Source organism: Eubalaena glacialis, chromosome 10, assembly GCF_028564815.1.
Source record: "Eubalaena glacialis isolate mEubGla1 chromosome 10, mEubGla1.1.hap2.+ XY, whole genome shotgun sequence".
NCBI lineage: Eukaryota > Metazoa > Chordata > Mammalia > Artiodactyla > Balaenidae > Eubalaena > Eubalaena glacialis.
This window is the reverse complement of record NC_083725.1, coordinates 59,861,332-59,879,457: the sequence shown is the minus strand read 5'-3', so window position 1 is coordinate 59,879,457 and position 18,126 is coordinate 59,861,332. Positions and strand designations below refer to the sequence as shown.

At 45.7% G+C, this 18,126-nt stretch overlaps 1 pseudogene; it reads right to left on the bottom strand.

Moving 5' to 3' along the window:
- Positions 1-16,288: 16,288 nt before the first annotated feature.
- LOC133099243 (uncharacterized) lies at positions 16,289-17,494 on the bottom strand (annotated as a pseudogene).
- Between the last annotated feature and the right edge of the window lie 632 nt (positions 17,495-18,126).

Genomic DNA, 18,126 nt, shown 5'->3' with positions numbered 1-18,126 from the left:
ACAAAAAATAATCATTAAAAAAAATTTCTTAAGTAATTTAAAAAGAAAGAAAGAAAGAAGAGAACAACCAAACCAAAAAACAAATTCACCAATGATAACAAGCACTGAAATCTATACTAAAAAAAAAACAAAAAACGGACAGACAGAACCCTAGGACAAATGGTGAAAGCAAAGCTATACAGAGAAAATCACACACAGAAGCATACACATACACACGCACAAAAAGAGAAAAAGGGAAAAAAATATATATATCGTTGCTCCCAAAGTCCACTGCCTGAATTTTGGGATGATTCGTTGTCTATTCAGTTATTCCACAGATGCAGGGTACATCAAGTTGATTGTGGAGATTTAATCCACTGCTCCTGAGGCTGCTGGGAGAGATTTCCCTTTCTCTTCTGTGTTTGCACAGCTCCCGGGGTTCAGCTTTGGATTTGCCCCCGTCTCTGCGTGTAGATCGCCTGAGGGCGTCTGTTCTTCGCTCAGACAGAATGGGGTTAAAGAGCAGCTGCTTTGGGGGCTCTGGCTCACTCAGGCCGGGGGGAGGGAGGGGTACGGATGTGGGGCGAGCCTGCAGCGGCAGAGGCCGGCGTGACATTGCACCAGCCTGAGGCGCACCGTGCGTTCTCCCGGGTAAGTTGTCCCTGGATTACGGGACCCTGGTAGTGGCGGGCTGCACAGGCTCCCGGGAGGGGAGGTGTGGATGGTGACCTGTGCTTGCACACAGGCTCCTTGGTGGCTGCAGCAGCAGCCTTAGCGTCCCATGCCCGTCTCTGGGGTCCGCGCTGATAGCCGCGGCTCGCGCCCGTCTCTGGAGCTCCTTAAAGCGGCGCTCTGAATCCCCTCCCATCGCGCACCAGGAAACAAATAGGCAAGAAAAAGTCTCTTGCCTCTTCCGCAGCTCCAGACCTTTTCCCAGACTCCCTTCCAGCTAGCTGTGGCGCACTAGCCCCTTCAGGCTGTGTTCACGCCGCCAACCCCAGTCCTCTCCCTGCGATCCGACCGAAGCCCGAGCCTCAGCTCCCAGCCCCCGCCCGCCCCGGCGGGTGAGCAGACAAGCCTTTCGGCCTGGTGAGTGCTGGCCAGCACCGATCCTCTGTGCGGCAATCTCTCCGCTTTGCCCTCTGCACCCCTGTGGCTGTGCTCTCCTCCGTGGCTCCGAAGCTTCCCCCCTCCGCCACCCGCAGTCTCCGCCCACGAAGGGGCTTCCTAGTGTGTGGAAACCTTTCCTCCTTCACAGCTCACTCCCAGAGGTGCAGGTCCCATCCCTATTCTTTTGTCTCTGTTTTTTCTTTTTCCTTTTGCCCTACCCAGGTACGTGGGGGAATTCCTTGCTTTTGGGAGGTCTGAGGCTTTCTGCCAGCGTTCAGTAGGTGTTCTGTAGGAGTTGTTCCACATGTAGATGTATTTCTGATGTATCTGTGGGGAGGAAGGTGATCTCCGCGTCTTACTCTTCTGCCATCTTGAAGCTCCTCCTCCTGATTCATCTTTGTAGTCTTGCTCCTCTCCACTCTGCTCATAAATATTTGTTGAACGAATGATTGCTTTCTGGACCATCCTCCCTGTTTACTAAGAGGAAAGCTGTGAACATGTGTTGTGTTGCCTGTTGAGCATCCCTTCCCTGCTTCTAGTGACAGTATCCTTCCTTCCTTGAGGGCCTGCCGCTCTTCCATTCCCACCAGCTGGAGTCCTCTCCCCACCCCCACCCCAGGCTCCTGCTGCAGCTCCTCTGTGAGCTGCCCAGGGGTCTTCCATTAACACTTCTTTTCTTGACTAAGTTGGCTGGAATTTATGGGTCAGAGAGACCACGTGAAATATAGCTTTATTTTAGGACAATCTTGAAGAGTTAGTCCCTTGCAATACTTTCAAGAATTCCCTTTAAATAAGGCTTACTCTTCTTAGGGAAAAAAAATCTGTCACTCACATTTCTGACCACAGTCGTTCTCCTCTCCAAGATGGCTCTCAGGTGAGTGGGTTGTGTCTTACTCTGTCCTCTTTACAGGTCGAAGGAAAGGGTTCTTTGGGTTCACGTGATATTCTCTGACCTCCCTGGTCTCCACAGCAGCATCTCTTGTTTCCATGACAGTGTTCCTTGCCCACTAGAGGGATGCTTGCCCTGCTGGCATTTGTGTCTGAAGCCAAAACTGGCATTGCTTGTAATCTGGTTTCGCAAAGCTTGGCAGAGGCTGCAGTACTTCCTAGTTGCCACACTCACCTCATCACTGATGGCTGTAAAACCTCCACATATCCTCCATTGGCTTCTGGTTGGGGTGAGATTGGATGTGGGGTGGGGTTCATCTTTCTCTGCTGAATCACCCCTGACCACAGTAGATCTCGTGGTTGGAAAGCTGCCTCTCAGACTCAGCTACCTCCTGCTTCCCCATTTCAGGGTTCAGTGGAAGCTCCTGGGTTCCAACAAATCCCATGGGAAGAGAGAGCAGCTAGAGAGAGGCTGTACCATTGAGCTTCTTTCATGTGGCCAATCCCCAAATTCTTATGGACATGTCAGGGAACCTGGCCCACCAGGCAACCTCCTCCCAGGGTTCCAAATAGGGAGTGGGCCAGGACCCCTCTGCCCTAATTATTCTCTTCAACTTGTCAGGGTTGCAGCCCGGGGAGAGGAATGGAGCACAGTTTGTCTACCTCTCCACCTCTGTTTCTTCTCTTCTACCTTCAGCCCACCCTCTGTCTTCAATATAACCTTGGATTATAAAGGATGGGCTTCACTTTTACTTCTATCTTATATCCTGTCTTTTCTGCTTGTAGTTTTATGGCTATCTTATTTACACAATGGGAAAAATTCTATATCAAGCTGACATGTAAAATGGGGACAGGGGCTTCCCTGGTGGTGTAGTGGTTAAGAATTGCCCGCCAATTCAGGGGACATGGGTTTGATCCCTGGTCCAGGAAGATCCCACATGCCACGGAGCAACTAAGCCCGTGTGCCACAACTACGGAGCCTGTGCTCTAGAGCCCACAAGCCACAACTATTTAGCCTGCATGCCACAACTACTGAAGCCCACGTGCCTAGAGCCCATGCTCCGCAACAAGAGAAGGCACCGCAATGAGAAGCTTGCACACCTCAACGAAGTGTAGCCCCCACTCGCTGCAACTAGAGAAAGCCCACGCGCAGCAACGAAGACCCAATGCAGCCAAAAATAAATAACTAAAATAAATTTATATAAAAGAAAGGGAACAAAAGAAATTTAGACTTTATTGCCTTGCCTTATAATGTCAGCAGCTGACTGTTACCTTTCTCTGCATTCCTTCTTTAAGAATCCAATTTTCCCTCTGTCTACCCCACCCCTCACCTGCTGCCAAGAAAGGTGAGTAACTTGGCTGACTATGGAGAAGATCAGGTAATGTTCATGTAAATCTACGTTTGTATTTTTCAGATATTCCTTTATACCTTTGACTAAAGAACCCTAGCTGATACAAGCAGCGTGATACACAATTCACAATTTGCCTATGGATAATTTAATCTTTCCTTTTTGCTAAGGCCTTTCCAAGAATTACCCAAAAGAGAGTTGGTCAAAAGTATAAAGAGAAACAGATGGGACCATCACACTGGGAGCAGGAGACTCATGTCAGGTTTGGTGAGCAAAGCTAATCTCTTCTGATTCCATGAAGTGATGCAAAACACCCTGGATCCCAGATGCCAACTGCGGAGACTGTGGGAAGCAGGGACAAGAGATTTGACAATTCTAAACCACTGGATAAATCACTGCATTTGACTGAGCTTAAACATGATTAGGATGTGAGGCAAGTTGAGGGCTCAGAGTTAATACATTAAAATGGTAATAGATGAGCAAAGAAAGAAACAATCTGAATCCTCACATTTTTGACTGTGAAAATTATCTCTCTCATATGAGGTTGGATTTGTTGCCCTTTCAATCAATTACTCACTATTTTTCCATGCTTTGGATGTGTGAAATACTGGAAGAATTATAATGAAGATGTTTATCATCAAGTTTGGGAAGAAGTAGGAGCCTAACGTAATTAAGAGACTATTAAAAGCCAAAATGTGAAAGATTTGAAGGTTCTTTAGGACTTCCCCCAAGCAGAGGGTCCCACCCTGGATCAGTTAGTCCAAATGAAATAAAGATAGGAAAAATGACTGGCATTGGGTTTCCCACTGTGGGGGTAGGAGCTTACAGACAAGCCAGGGGAGGAGGCTAGAATGATCTATGCGGTAATGGATTAGAGTGGAGACATCAGTATGAACTCATGTTTAGCTTAATATGAGATGATTACATTTAGAAATATTTTAGGTATGTATATTATACAAGTTAATACATATACATTTATGTCCTTGTTCTGGCAGCCTGGGAAATGACACCTCAGTAGCCATGAGAGCAGCTAACCCCTAGATCTCAGTTTTTTTCCCCCCACTCTCAATATATGCTTATTTATGAAATTAAGAGCAAAATATGTACACACACAAAACACTCAGAGACACCAAAGGACCCTAAGGCCTCAGATTAAATACACCCCCAACCGCAAGCAGGGGTTCATGAAAACAGTAAGCCAGACGCCCTCCCCCTCCCATATTCAGAATTGATTCACGTGGGAGAAGGCAGATGAGGGCAGGGAAGGGGGAAGGCGAGAATCCGCCAATGGGCAGAAGAAAGTCACACCCCTTGCAGCACTCACCCCAAACTTTTCCTATAAAAATTTTCTCCCCAAAACCATCAGGGAGTTTGGGGTTTCTGAGCACGAGCCAACCTGTCTCCTTGCTTGGTTCTGCAATAAACCAGAGTCTGCTCCAAACTCTGATGTTTCGGTTTCTTTGATCTCATTGTGCATCAGGCACACGGACTTTGTTCGGGAATACCCCCTAGAGGCCACGAGCAGACCCGCCGTGAGGCCCAAAGGTGGTGGCGGAGGAGAGGCCTTCCCCAGGCTGCCCTGGCTCCGGCTCCCCCCTCCCTCCACCAACACTGCCTCAGACACAAAGCCGGTACTAGGCCTCACAGTGTTTCCTCACCTCTCCAGGTCCCAGCCAGTGGCCTGGGGGCTTTGGCAGACCCTGGTGATGCCCCCGAGGCTCCCTGAGGCTTCCTCTCTCCCTCTCACCTTTCACTCCTGATGCCTTTCTCGCCAGTACCTCGAGATTAGGCCTAGAAACCACCCCCTGCCACTCTCGGGTCCTCACCAGGCACCGGCAACACCTCCTGGCGAGATCTCAGTTTCTAATACCATTCTCCAATGAAAGGAACCAGGGTGCCTTCCAGAAATGGCTCATTCTAGGATTCAGGCAGGAAATCTACAAAATGAGCCTGAATCTCTTGTAGAGCCAGAAAGTAAGAAAGTGCTCAAAAAAAAATCCACAATGAGGTGGGTATGCCAAAGGAACGTAGGAGCCAAATGAAAGCGCTCCCAGTGGCCAAAGCTGAAGCAATCTGAGTAACAAAACAAAGTATTATTGGATTATAACCGAAAGTATAGAATATCTACTAGTCCCTGCTGATATAAACAAATTATTGAATAAATAAATGGGAGAGAATAGACAAATCTCCTGTGCTCCTTAGCCCTCAAGGACTTGAAGCATAACCCCCTTCTAATTAAGGGCAGGCTGTGCCCAGTGACTTCCTTCCAAAGAATGCAGCATGAAAAGGGGGATGAAAGTAACTTCACAGTGGAAAAACTTGAAAAAGCCTACCTCAGCCAGGTGGACAAGGTCAACATCAACAGTGATTAAGTCATGCACCCTTAATACGCTGTAATGAGAATGGCTCTTCAGTTCTGTGAGCATCCTTCCAAAAACTCATAATCCCAGTCGAATAATGAGAAAACATCAGATGAATCCCAAGTGAGGGACATTCTATAAAATACCTGATCAGTACTCCTCAAAACTGTCATGGTCATCAAAAACAAGATAAGTCTGAGAAACTGTCATAGCCAAGAGGACTAAGGCGACACGATGATGAAATGTTAATATGGTGTCCTGGATGGAATCCAGGAAGAGAAAAAGGTAAAAACTAAGGCCATCTGAATACAGTATGGTCTTTAGTTAACAACATATCAACATCAGCTCATTGATTGTGACAAGTAGTTATGGGCTGCACGCTGCAGGCCTACACGGCCTGCACACTTGCCCAGCTTTAAGACCAAAGAAAGAGCCCAGAGTCAGCAACAGAGATATCAATGGTTAATGGATAGGGTGCTTACCTGCCTGGAGAAAGGCCCTGGAGTGACACCTGACTGTGTGCAGCTATCAGTGGGTAGGACATGGCGGCAGGCTTTGCTCCTGGGGGTGGGGGAAGGGGAGGTTGCCAGTTATAGGTTGGCTCATTAGTTACCAGGGAAACTAGCAGAGGGGCACGCCCCTCACCGCCCCTTTGATTAGAACAAGCATTAGCTGAGGCAGGGGCAAGCATGTAGGAAGGTGAGTCAGGTGCATAGGGTGTAGGTGAAGCAGGCACTGGTGAAGCAGGGAATGCACAGAGAGCAAGCAGACAGCCATCTTGAGTGGCCTGACCATAGAGTAGTTAATAGAGGGAATTGGCTGGAGAGTATATGGGAATTCTCTGTACTATATTTGTAATTTTCCAGTAAATCTAAAACTATTCTAAAATAAAGAGTTTATTTAAAAATGACTGGCATTGCAACCTGTGGCAGGGTGGGAAAAAATTACTACTAAACTGGAATAATTTTTTGTCTTTCTCATGTGATAACCAGGGATGTTCCTTTAATTCTCCAAGCCTGTTTATTCATTGGATGGGTGATAATACATCTGAGCTCTCTCTCTCTCCCTCTCTCCCTCCCTCTCATCTTCCCCCTCCTCCTCCCCCTTGCCACCTAGGGCTGAATCCAGGGCTTTGCAGCTTTAGTTTGAGAATAGTCCATCTACTTTTAAAAGCCGTCCTTTTCTTGCTCCTGGTCCTCTGTTCTGTTCATGTCGTTTGGTACGCTAATTCCTGCATTCATGCTTACTGAGAGGTCCTTTCCTGATAACATCTTTGCCTTTTGACAGTGACTCATTCCTAACTTGGAGGGCAGGGGCCGGTGACCCAGGTAGGAGGCAGATGGCTGTCTGCTTGTCCATCAGGCCAGCCTTCTGGGCCTTTACTTGGTAATCACTGCTCCAAAGCAGATCCTTAATTAACATTCATGAAGCTTGTCTGGTGTAGCAGTAAAGGACACTGAATGAGGGAGGCTAAAGCCTGAGCTCGAGACCCAGCTCTGCCACCAGCCGTGCGACCTTGGGGGAGTAGTCTCTGCTTCCTGCAACCCTGATTTATTCACCTCTAAGGTGGGGAAGCAAATGGCCTTGTCTCTTTCACAGGGTATGAGGACTAATGAATAAACAGACTCTCAAATGTCTATCAGTGTCAAATTTCTATCAGTAGATTTGCTGATAACACAGGATGATACTTGGCCACATCATTGTTAGGGGAACCACTGACTGAAACCGCCCGCCCTGGCCAGGCAAGATGGTAACCACTTGCATGAGTTATCTTACAACAGGGGGTCCTGGTAAGGAACGCGGAACTAACAAGTAACCACCGACTGGAATAATGCGGGAAAGGTCAAAAGGAGAGAGGAGACACGGGTCCATATGTTCTACCAACCTCCCAGAATCCTTCTCTCTGGAATCCATCTTGGCTGAGTGATGCGTGTGCCACCAGGAAGGGCCCTGAGTCAGAACGACTGGCCAGAGACGACCCAGAAACTAACCCCATTCCCATAAAACCAGAGATTGCGAGCCACGTGGCAGAGCAGTTCTCCTGGGTTCCCTTACCCTCCTGCTCTCCGCCCGGGCGCCCCTTCCCAATAAAGTCTCTTGCTTTGTCAGCATGTGTGTCTCCTCCGACAATTCATTTCTGAGAGTTAGACAAGAGCCCACTCTCAGGCCCTGGAAGGGGTCACCGTTCCTGCAACATCATAAGAGAGATTCAGCAATGCACAGTGAGGCCAAACAAACTGAAATGTCAGAGTTTGGAGCAGAGAAATGTTTATGGCATGGCTAAGCAAAGAGAATGGGTGGCTCCTGCTCAAAACCCCCAGAACTCCCTGATGGTTTTCAGGGAGAAATTTTTATAGGCAAAATTTGGGGTGAGGGCTGCAGGGTGTGTGACTTTCTTCTGATTGGTCAGTGGTGAGGTAATAAGGTGGTACTCCAGGAATCTTGTGCTCAGCCTGAAGTTACCATCCTCCACCTGGTTGGGGAGTCTTCGTTCTTGCAGAAGAACTCAAAGATATTGTCACATATATCCCTTGAGGAGGAACCAGGATCCTGCCTTAACTGCTGCACTATGGTTTCTTGACTGTTCCTCCTTTGTTTCTGCATTCCCTATTTCCCTGATTAGTTGCTGTTTGGATCTGCCCTTTGGAACTCAGGGAAGGTCTAGGAGGCTGAAGGCTTTATCCTGCAAATAAGAAATGGAGAACCTGGAAAGGCTTTTGTGCCCAGGAGGGCCCCAAAGGGTGCTGCTCGGTTTCACTTGCAGCTATGAGAAACAAGCATTCTGATTCGAATTTCTGGGTGTTTGTATCCTGTGATAACGTTAAAATAATCATGCAAATCTGAAAAAAAAAAAAGAAGGTAATAGCAGAAACAGGACTTATTTATCTCACAGGTTTAGGCTGCATATTTACTCTTTTTTAAAAAAAGTTGAGTTTAACTTGCTTTTAGTTTTTATAGAATGTTTTTGATTTAAGTCTCCAGGCCAGGAAACTACCACTTCCAAGGGAATAAAACCTTGCATGTGGTTCTAACGAAAGTGTTTTAATGCCCCAAATTGCAGTAACAGAAAAGAAGGCCTCATGGTACCATTTTACTTTGAAGCAGGTCTTTGATGCCTCAGATACTCAGTGTTACAAAGAAAATGGAAGCTCTCCATCTCTACAGATTTCCCTGATGAGCGTGGGGATTGTCCTACGTCTTGACTACTTGTCCAAGTTGTTTCTTGCTTCCTGAAATTCTTGCCACCTATTAGGCATACCAGTTCTGGAATACCAACCTCCATATCTCACACTAAGCTTACCTGCCCCTCGTCACCCACCTGGCCAGCTAGCCTGTGCTAATTGTCGTCTTAACTGGATATAGGTAAGCCAATGAGGTAGCCAATGTGATTGGATGGGGAGGTGTTTTGTGTGCATCTCAGCCTGTGGATAGTGATACTGTTGGCTCGAAATGCCTCTGGGCACTCACCTGGGCTCACAGGGAGCCCCTACAGATGTCTCCCTTTCCAGAGCCAATGCTGTGATTGGACTGGCCCTTGTGGCTTTTACTGTGATTGGAAAACACCCTTAGCAATAACCCCTTTGAAAGGACAAGATTTCTTACTCAGAGATCCTGGAAGACACATGGCATGCCTGGGGCCACACAGAGAGGCTGTGCATGTGGGGTGTGGCGATGGGGAGAGGGAGAGAGCAGGGGGGGAGGGGTCAGAGAGAGAGAACCTGGCGTTCTGCTTTTATTGGAGTCAAGGGTGGGGAGAGCTAGGGTTTCACAGGTTCACTCTTCATTGGTGAATTTAATACATAAGAGCCTGAATTAAACTGAGGAAAGGGAAAAACAAGCAGTCAAAGGGTTAGTTATCAGAGTCAGCCAGAGACGTCTAAAACGAAGGAAACTTCAGCGGTAGGCGGCCTGGCTCTTTCTCTAGTTGAGTCGCTGGCAGTGTGTTTATTGGAGATAGCAGAGTTTGAAGTGGATGCCTGGGTAATCAAAAGCTTAACGTTGGGCATTTGCATTACAATTTAAAAAACCCAACTCTCAGGGTTTACACCACAGGATGAAATATCTGGGGGTTGACAGATTCAGGAATGCTAGTGAAGAGACTCAATTTTGACATAAAGGTTCTTCCCAGGGTGTGAGCAACAGGGCAAATCGTGAGCAGGTGTACGTTTGACTCCTAGATGTCAAGGTCTCTCTCCCAAAGTCTTTCTGCACTCACTGGTCTGTTTTAGAGCTTCCGTGTTTTAATTCTCTCTCCCTCTCTTTTTAAAAATGTCTCTGCTCCTAGGCCTGCATTCCTTTAGAAGACAGGTTGTGCCCTGTGCATTTGTTTTTTATTCCAGCATCTAAATAGAGCCTGGCTCCAAGCAGGTGGTTATTGTTTGCTGACCAAATGTGTAAGGAATGACGGCAAGATAAATAAATAATAAAAAATGCCAGCTTCTTTGCAAACAGTTTTCTTGTGGGGCATTTTAAATTAAGCAACTGCTAGCTCTTCCTTGCCTGAAATGTTCACTTAAATACTCCAGATTTTAATGTTGACTGACCCTAGGTTTAAAACATGGCCTATATTCTTATTACTTTATTCCCTGAAGAATTTCAGGTAGTCAAAATCAAACCACCAGTTGTTAAGGAAAAGGATTGTGGATTTGAAGCCAGATTTGGTGGCTGTAGTCAATTAGAATGAGTAATATTATAAAAAGAAATTGGCTTGGAAAGACCAAAGGGAGAGATTTCCTTCACTGGGGGGTTATTCATACCAGAGCTGCTAGATGAGGGAGCACGTCGCACACAGTATTTCTGCCGAAAGTTTACTAAGAATAGTAAAGAAACAGGAGTGGCCCATGAAAAATCAAACAATCCAGTTAGGATCTGTGGGGAAGGGGACTCTTCCTCCCTCCCCCACCAAGCCCTCTGGGGCCTTTTGGCTGGTTGAATTGAATAATTAAAAGGACCGTAAGGCAGATGAACAGGAGAAAATCAAATTGTATCACCTACACATGGGGAATTCACATAAGCATGAAGGATTCCAAAGACAGTAAGGCAAGACAAAGCATATATGTCATTTTGGACTTAAGGAGAAGGATATAGGGGTCTGGGACTTCAAAGGGAAGTAAGGTAATTCACAGGAAGATGAAAAGAGTTAGTGTTTGGTAAATAAATGTTTGCTGGGTTATCCAGAGGCAGTAGCCACAGAGAGGACTTTGATCAAAGGGCCTTGCTAGGTTCCTCTCTGTCTATCACACCTAGTTCATAAGTTATTTATGGTGATAGCTTCTTCCGGGAACAGGCCTATCTTAAATTATCTATCTTAGATATCTTTTAGGCAGTCAGGGGAAAGTTCAAAAGTTCTTCCTGAGTCTTTTAGGCCTGGCTTGTTTTCAGCTCAAAATAATCTGCGTGCAGAGTGGCACATCTTGGGGCAGCTTGCCCTGAATCCCATCAGATTCAACCTCTTACCTTGTTAGTTTTACATTTTTGTTGAATAGAAATCAACTGTTCTCTCTGAGGAACTCTAATTCTGTTACTAAGGAATAGTTAATTCTAATTGGCTATCTAGAGCCTCAAGGAATATGAAAATTTTAATGTCCCCCTGAAAATAAAGTATTTTTCTTCCCTTCTCCTTTCAGATGGAAAAAGAGTCCATTGTATTTTGATGAAATGAAGCCTGTGCTATGTGCTTGTCTCATTTGAACATTAACTTTCTGTGTGCTGTATTCTGCACAGACAGATCCTCCTTTTGAAGCCTGGAAGAGCAGACGGTACCTGAGTCAATTGTCCAGACAATAAGAGGAACCAGAACCAGGAAGACAGGACAGGGCTTAGGAAGGTAGAAGAGACCTGGTGTCTCTCTCAGGCCTTGCTTCTCTGGCTTTGAATAGTTTAGATCAGTGATGTTCTATTGATGTGTTGGTGTTAGTTGTGAAGCATGTTGTAAGTCATTTGTCCTTTAAGTTTTTTTTTTTTCCTCTCATCTGCAAGAATACTTCAAAATTTTTAATCCTATTGGCGGGAATTATTTTAAGCAAAAAAAGGGATTATTTTGGTAAAGAAAAAGGATTAAGAAACACAGTATCTGAGCCACAGGTCATCAGGCCATGCTAATTTTACCTAGATTAAAAAAATTTTTTTAAAGATTTTAAATTAATTTTTATTGGAGTATAGTTGCTTTATAATGTTATGTTTTTATTTTTTATATTTTAAAAATTTATTTATTTTATTTTTGGCTGCGTTGGGTCTTTGTTGCTCTGCGCGGGCTTTTCTCTAGTTGAGGCAAGCGGGGGTTAATCTTCGTTGTGGTGCGCGGGCTTCTCCTTGAGGCGGCTTCTCTTGTTGCGGAGCACGGGCTCTATGCGCGTGGGCTTCAGTAGTTGCAGCACGCGGGCTCAGTAGTTGTGGCTCGTGGCTCTAGAGCGCAGGCTCAGTAGTTGTGGTGTACGGGCTTAGTTGCTCCACGGCATGTGGGATCTTCCCGGACCAGGGCTCGAACCCATGTCCCCTGCACTGGCAGGCAGGTTCTTAACCACTGTGCCACCAGGGAAGCCCATACAATTTTGTTTTAAAAATTTTTAAATTAATTTTTATTGGAGGATAGTTGCTTTACCTAGAATCTTAAAAATAATCAAATAAAAGACTGAAAAATTAAATTCAAGATTTAGATTTCCCTCATGCAGGATGTGGACCAGGGCTTTGGAAACAGAAAAGGTGTGTGTTCACATTTGGAAAAGGCCAGCAGTTCTTCAGTTTCTTTACTCCGATTTAGGGCCTTGACTTAGATAGTCGTCATTTTTTAGTAGGTTTAGGTGGATGTTTCCAATTTCACTCCCTGTCTCAGGTGGGTGAAGAGGGTCTATGCATTGGTTTGTGTGGCTCTGAAACTAGGACCAGTGAGGAAAAGCTAGGAGGTGGCAGAGAAAAGGACTTAGTGGTTTGTGTTCTCCATGGTGGCACCCCATCTTCAGGAGAAGAGGAGGCCCCTGGGAGCTGGCTGAGTGCGGGTCATGGCACTGTTTCTCAAAGTGTGACTGTGACTGACAGTAAGAAATACATTGTACACCTGACACAACATGAAACAATATTCATCCTTACTACACATGAGGCACTCTAGAGTTTCTATTTCGTTGAAAAAAAGTGCTGGTTTATGACCCACTGGTGGGTGGTCAGTAGCACTGTGAAAAATTAGACTGAATTAGAGCCTGGTGACTCCAGTGTCAGTATCACCTGGGAGCTTGTTAGAAATGTGGGTTCTTGGCTCCTCCCCACACCTCCTGCATCAGAATCTGCATCTAAGGCGATCTTACAGTGAAAGAGGAATCAAAGTTAACCACCGTGATTCAATCCTATTTGTATTCCAGCACGTGGGAGCAAAGGGGATGGAGAGTGCAGGCACTTTTCACCGGTAGCTGACATCGTGGGAAAGCAGTGCTGAGTCAGGCATGGATTCCGTGTCTCTCAAGCGGGCTACAGTAAAGGTTTTGACCTCAGGTCCAGCTGTGCCTGAGGGACCCCTGGGAGGTGGGAGAAAATGGCCCTGTGTCACATGGCGGGTGGCCAGGTGCTGGGCACTAAGCCCATCCCATAAATCAAGTTATCTGTTATTTCCCTTTTGTTATAGCCAATCTTTAGCAAAGTTTGCCTAAGTATTCCAGCTTTGTCCCAACTGTGCTAAGGGGGATTAGGGACAAGGTCTGGACTTGACAACGGCTGTAACATTGGAAGGGGGAAAGGATCAGTTTCATGATTGCAATAGTGCCTCCTGAGATGTCCCGAAGGGAAAGGTGAGTCACAGAGCACAACGACTGGGGTTATGAGACTCAGCAGTCCTGGGGCGTAGAAGACATTGTCCCCTGACAACTTCAGAGACTCTGGGTCTGGTTTGTGCCGAGAAAGCTGGTGGCCCCTCTACAAATGTTCCTTATCTTTGTGCCCGCCCCACTGAAGCTTTTAAATTCTGTCGCTGGATGTTTAGTCTCAGAGTATCTACAAAACGTCCATGGTTGCGTAGCTAGGCCCTCTTAGGTTCAAAGATGTGCAGTCATTTGTAACTTTTGAGACTTCCAGAATGATTGTGTTTTAAAAATAGTTACAAAGAAACAAATTAGGACCCAAAGAAAAGTCAAAAGCGCTTCTAGCTTTTTTCCCCCCTGAATAAACACACCCATTATTGAGTGAATCTGGCTTTCTGTGTAGTGTTACCACTAATATTAAACCTGATAAGACTGTGCAAATGTTAAAAATTGAATAACTGTTGGAATGTGAGGCCTGCATTGGGCTTGCAGCCTCAGTCAATGCCTTCTGCTGCCTCTGATCTGCTCGGCTCACTGCCGCCAAGGACCATGGACAGAGGCAGGGCACCTGGTGGAGACTCCTGCCGGCGCACTGTGCTGGCCAGGGCGGTATGACCAAGTCTGGCTTCCCCAGTGGCTGATCCAATTATGTGATAGTTTATCGTGAAGCAAAACGTACTTCAAAGTGATCACTTCAATGGTGAAATTTCACCCTTTCCACGGGAGGAATTTGTTTTGGTCCCCCAGCTGTCAGACCTGTGCTGCCTGAATGTCTACATGACAAGGAATATGTTTAACCAGGAGGGAAGAATCATCTGGCAGATTCAGGTTTTCAAGCCTGACATTTGTGGTATGCTCAGCTTTTTTGAGCTGCTATGTTTTTTGGCCCCAGTACATATGGAAAATTGAAACCTTCTTTCTCATTTATGCCTTTCTTTGCATCATTAGTATCAGACAAGAAAAAACTATTTCTATTCTTAGGACCTTCTGGAATCTCCCAATTTTGAAACTGGAGAATTGATTTTTTTTTTCAGCTAGATGTGAGGGTCTTTAAAAAACCTATCATTTGGGCTTTCCTGGTGGCGCAGTGGTTAAGAATCTGCCTGCCAACGCAGGGGACACGGGTTCAATCCCTGGTCCGGGAAGATCCCACATGCCGTGGAGCAACTAAGCCCGTGCGCCACAACTACTGAGCCTGGGCTCTCGGGCCCATGAACCACAGCTACTGAGCCCGCGTGCCACAACTACTGAGCCCGCACGCCTAGAGCCTGTGCTCCACGACAAGGGAAGCCACCGCAATGAGAAGCCCAAGCACCGCAACGAAGAATAGCCCTCGCTCGCTGCAACTAGAGAAAGTCCGCGTGCAGCAACGAAGACCCAACGCAGCCAAAAAAAAAAAAAAAAAAAAAAAAAACCCAAAATACCTATCATTTAATACCTTGTTCACCCTTGGCAAAATCCTGATTAGAAGCAGGCAAGATGGCAATCAAATATTTAAAAATATTCAAAAGCAGCACTTTCAGCTGCTCTAGGCAGTGCCAATATTTCTCAGAGCAAATCTACTCTAACTACACTTCAGCTCTAAAATCAGACAAGTCTGATAAAAATAGAAATGAATGATTCTATTCTTCGTGAAATAAGACAAATTATGCTTTGGGAGAAAATAATTTGCTATAAAGTATAAAATGTTTTAATATTTATATCTTATAATAAAACCATGACATGTTTATAAACACTCTATCAAGCATTTTTACAATGGGGCCACCGCTGACAACTGGAAACGCAATAAATATGCAAAGACACACTGAGTATGAAATATACATCTTGATTTTATAATCGTGTGTGCTTTATTTTTTACACAAATGGAATGGAAGTGTCGAATATTTACACTTAACAGGAGTGTAAGCTGTGCAGTGTCTCTGTAAACTCCAGCCCAGGCAAGGAGTATGTTTCCCTCCCTCCCATGCGGCACTACAGCTCGATGGAGAAGCATCCTGTCAGAGAGAAGCACAAAACTGTCATATCGAAAGGATCTCACGCATACAGCCTGGTGCACTCAGAAGTTAAGACACATTTAGGAAACACAGATTCAAAAAGGAGAGAAAAGTTTGCCATCTCATTGGGAGTCAACCTTGTCATTTGGTTGTCTGTCGTCATGAGTTGCTAGGGAGCTTCTGTATTCTATCTTTTAGATGATCTTTGTCTAAATCATTCATTCACCTGTCTTAGCTTATCCTCAGCTGCTACAAGAAACTGCACAGCTGTACAAGAAATGATTTCTGAAGCACAGTTTTCAGTGAGGAAGGATATTTACAGACTAAAGTGTGTGTGTGGGTTTCCATCCACATTCATTTGTACCCAATGTAGTATGTGTATACATGATAGACATACCACATATACCATACGTACAGAGAAGTAAAATGTATATCCACAGAATTCTGTAGGGAGTCCTCTTTCAAATCAGTTGTCATGGGAGGTACTCCACATACTCTAAGGGAAATGTCCCCTTTTGTCCTCTTAGGAGTGACAGATTACTATGATAAACTTAGGAACTAGCCTGAGTCTTTGACTTAAATATTTTTGTAGGAATTTAGGCAGGACCAAGACAGGAAAAAAGAGATGTAATTTCACCAGCAAGTCCATTCAATCTCACCAGAGCAATCACCAGCTGAAAAGCAGAGGGAGCTTCACATGAAAATAGGAAAAAGAAAGCTTATGAATGGAGAAAAAGTCTCTCCAAACCAAGGTGATGGCATGGCTTCCATGAGAAGGAAGAGGTTTGGTGTCAGAATAATTGTTGGGGCCAGAGTCTGCCTTTATTGAAAGGAAGTGTCCTCAGAGCCGTGGGATGGTGCTGGGAGTGGGCTCACTTTGGACCAGGCTTCAGGCAGAGAGGCACCCAGGTGCCGGCAGGGCCCAGAGCACGTGCATCATCACTGCCAGGGCAGTGGTGCAGGCTGGCTCAGTGAGGCGTGATGGAGCTGGCTCCAGTGCAGGACCTCATTCACGCTCAGCTTTGCTTTCTGGGCTGCCTAGGTGAAACGGTGACCCAAAGAATTTGTGTCATTAGTCCAGTGTATGGACTTGCTGTCTGAATCAGCCATGAGCCCTTATAGGACAGAAATACTAAGGAGTGGGTTATGGGAGAGGAGATGATCAGAGATGTGAAACGAGAAAGGACAGGAAAGGTGGAGAAAGAGGAAGAGGAAGGGGAGAGACTGAGACTAAAGGAGAGACAGACAAAGAGACTGGGGATCAAAGGGGAGGGAGTAAAGAAGGAATGCAGGAGAAAGCCAACAACTCAGAGAAGACAGGATGGAAGGATAAAAGGAGAGGTACACAAAAGAGAGCTGGAACGAGACAGAACTAGGAGGGGAAGAGCAGAGGGAAAGAATGAGAAGAAAAAAGGCAAGAGCCATAGGAGTGGGGAGCTTTTCCCTGGCTCGGAGTCCTGAAGGGCTGGCAGTAGGATCTAAGACAGCTCACAGGCACCTGAGTGCAGGCTTCGTAAAGATGGGTGCACTCAACAGAGCCAACCCAAAAGCTTAGAGCTGGGAGAAAAAGCCTGCAAAGAAGTGGCCAACAAATCCTGTGGGAGGAGAGCAAAAAAACAAATGCCCCTGCAATTAGCTGACAAATGGGATTTTGATTTTGGTAAAGCTGAGACCCCCGTGGTGCTACACATTGTACCAGAGCATGAAAAATAGCACCAGTGACACGATCTGGCACTTTTCCGAAAGGGCCCAGCATGTGAAGGTGACGTTGCGCCCCCAGCAAGCCTTCAGATTGGAGAGAGCTCTCGACAAAGTTTGCAGTGTTAGCACCAGTCTGGCCCCAGGCTCCAAGTGCATTTGCACCAGTTGTAATCTGGGTAACTTTCATGCCATTTCCACACAAGTCGTCAGATTTGCTGCAAAACACACTGGTTCACTGGAGCCGTAGAGACCTCAACATTGGGAAGCGCAAGACAACACAACAAATGGAGGTGTAAATTCTACAGGAAAAGACCCTCTCACCAATTGGCTTGGTGATTCTTCAAGCAAATATATATGTATATATATATTTATATAAATCTACATAAAAAAATCAGTGCAAATGCCAATTCTAATCAGAAGCATCTACACTAGGAAAATAAATAATTATATTACTACAAAACCAAGGGTTGGTGGTTCAATTTGATTGTACTCAGCCACAGCAATACTTAATATTAAATGGAAAGCACATCACATGACCTGTGAAAACATCTATTCATTAATGACAGTCCTTTAAATAAATGGTTGCATGCTTAGTTGAGAAACCAAAGAAGTTATCATGGTGGCCTAAAAGTAGAGCTGGGATCAGGAATGGCATTCTGGTGGCAGAAAACTTCTGGGAGCAAGATTGATGAAAGCAGGCCTTGACCTGAAACTGGCGAATTGCAGACATGGACACATTTTTGACATTTTGAGCACTCCAAGAAGTCTTGGGAAATTTAACTTTCATCAGAGGGAAAAATGCACTGCTAGCCCTTCCATTGGTAAAGGTAGCCTCAAGACTATAGGTAGATGCATGATTTTGCATTTTTGCGTTTGTTTTGGTGACTGCAGCCAGGCAGACAGTGGTATTTTAGTGTAAGATGAATAATGCTTGCTTTTGGAAAGAGACCCTCATTCTGAG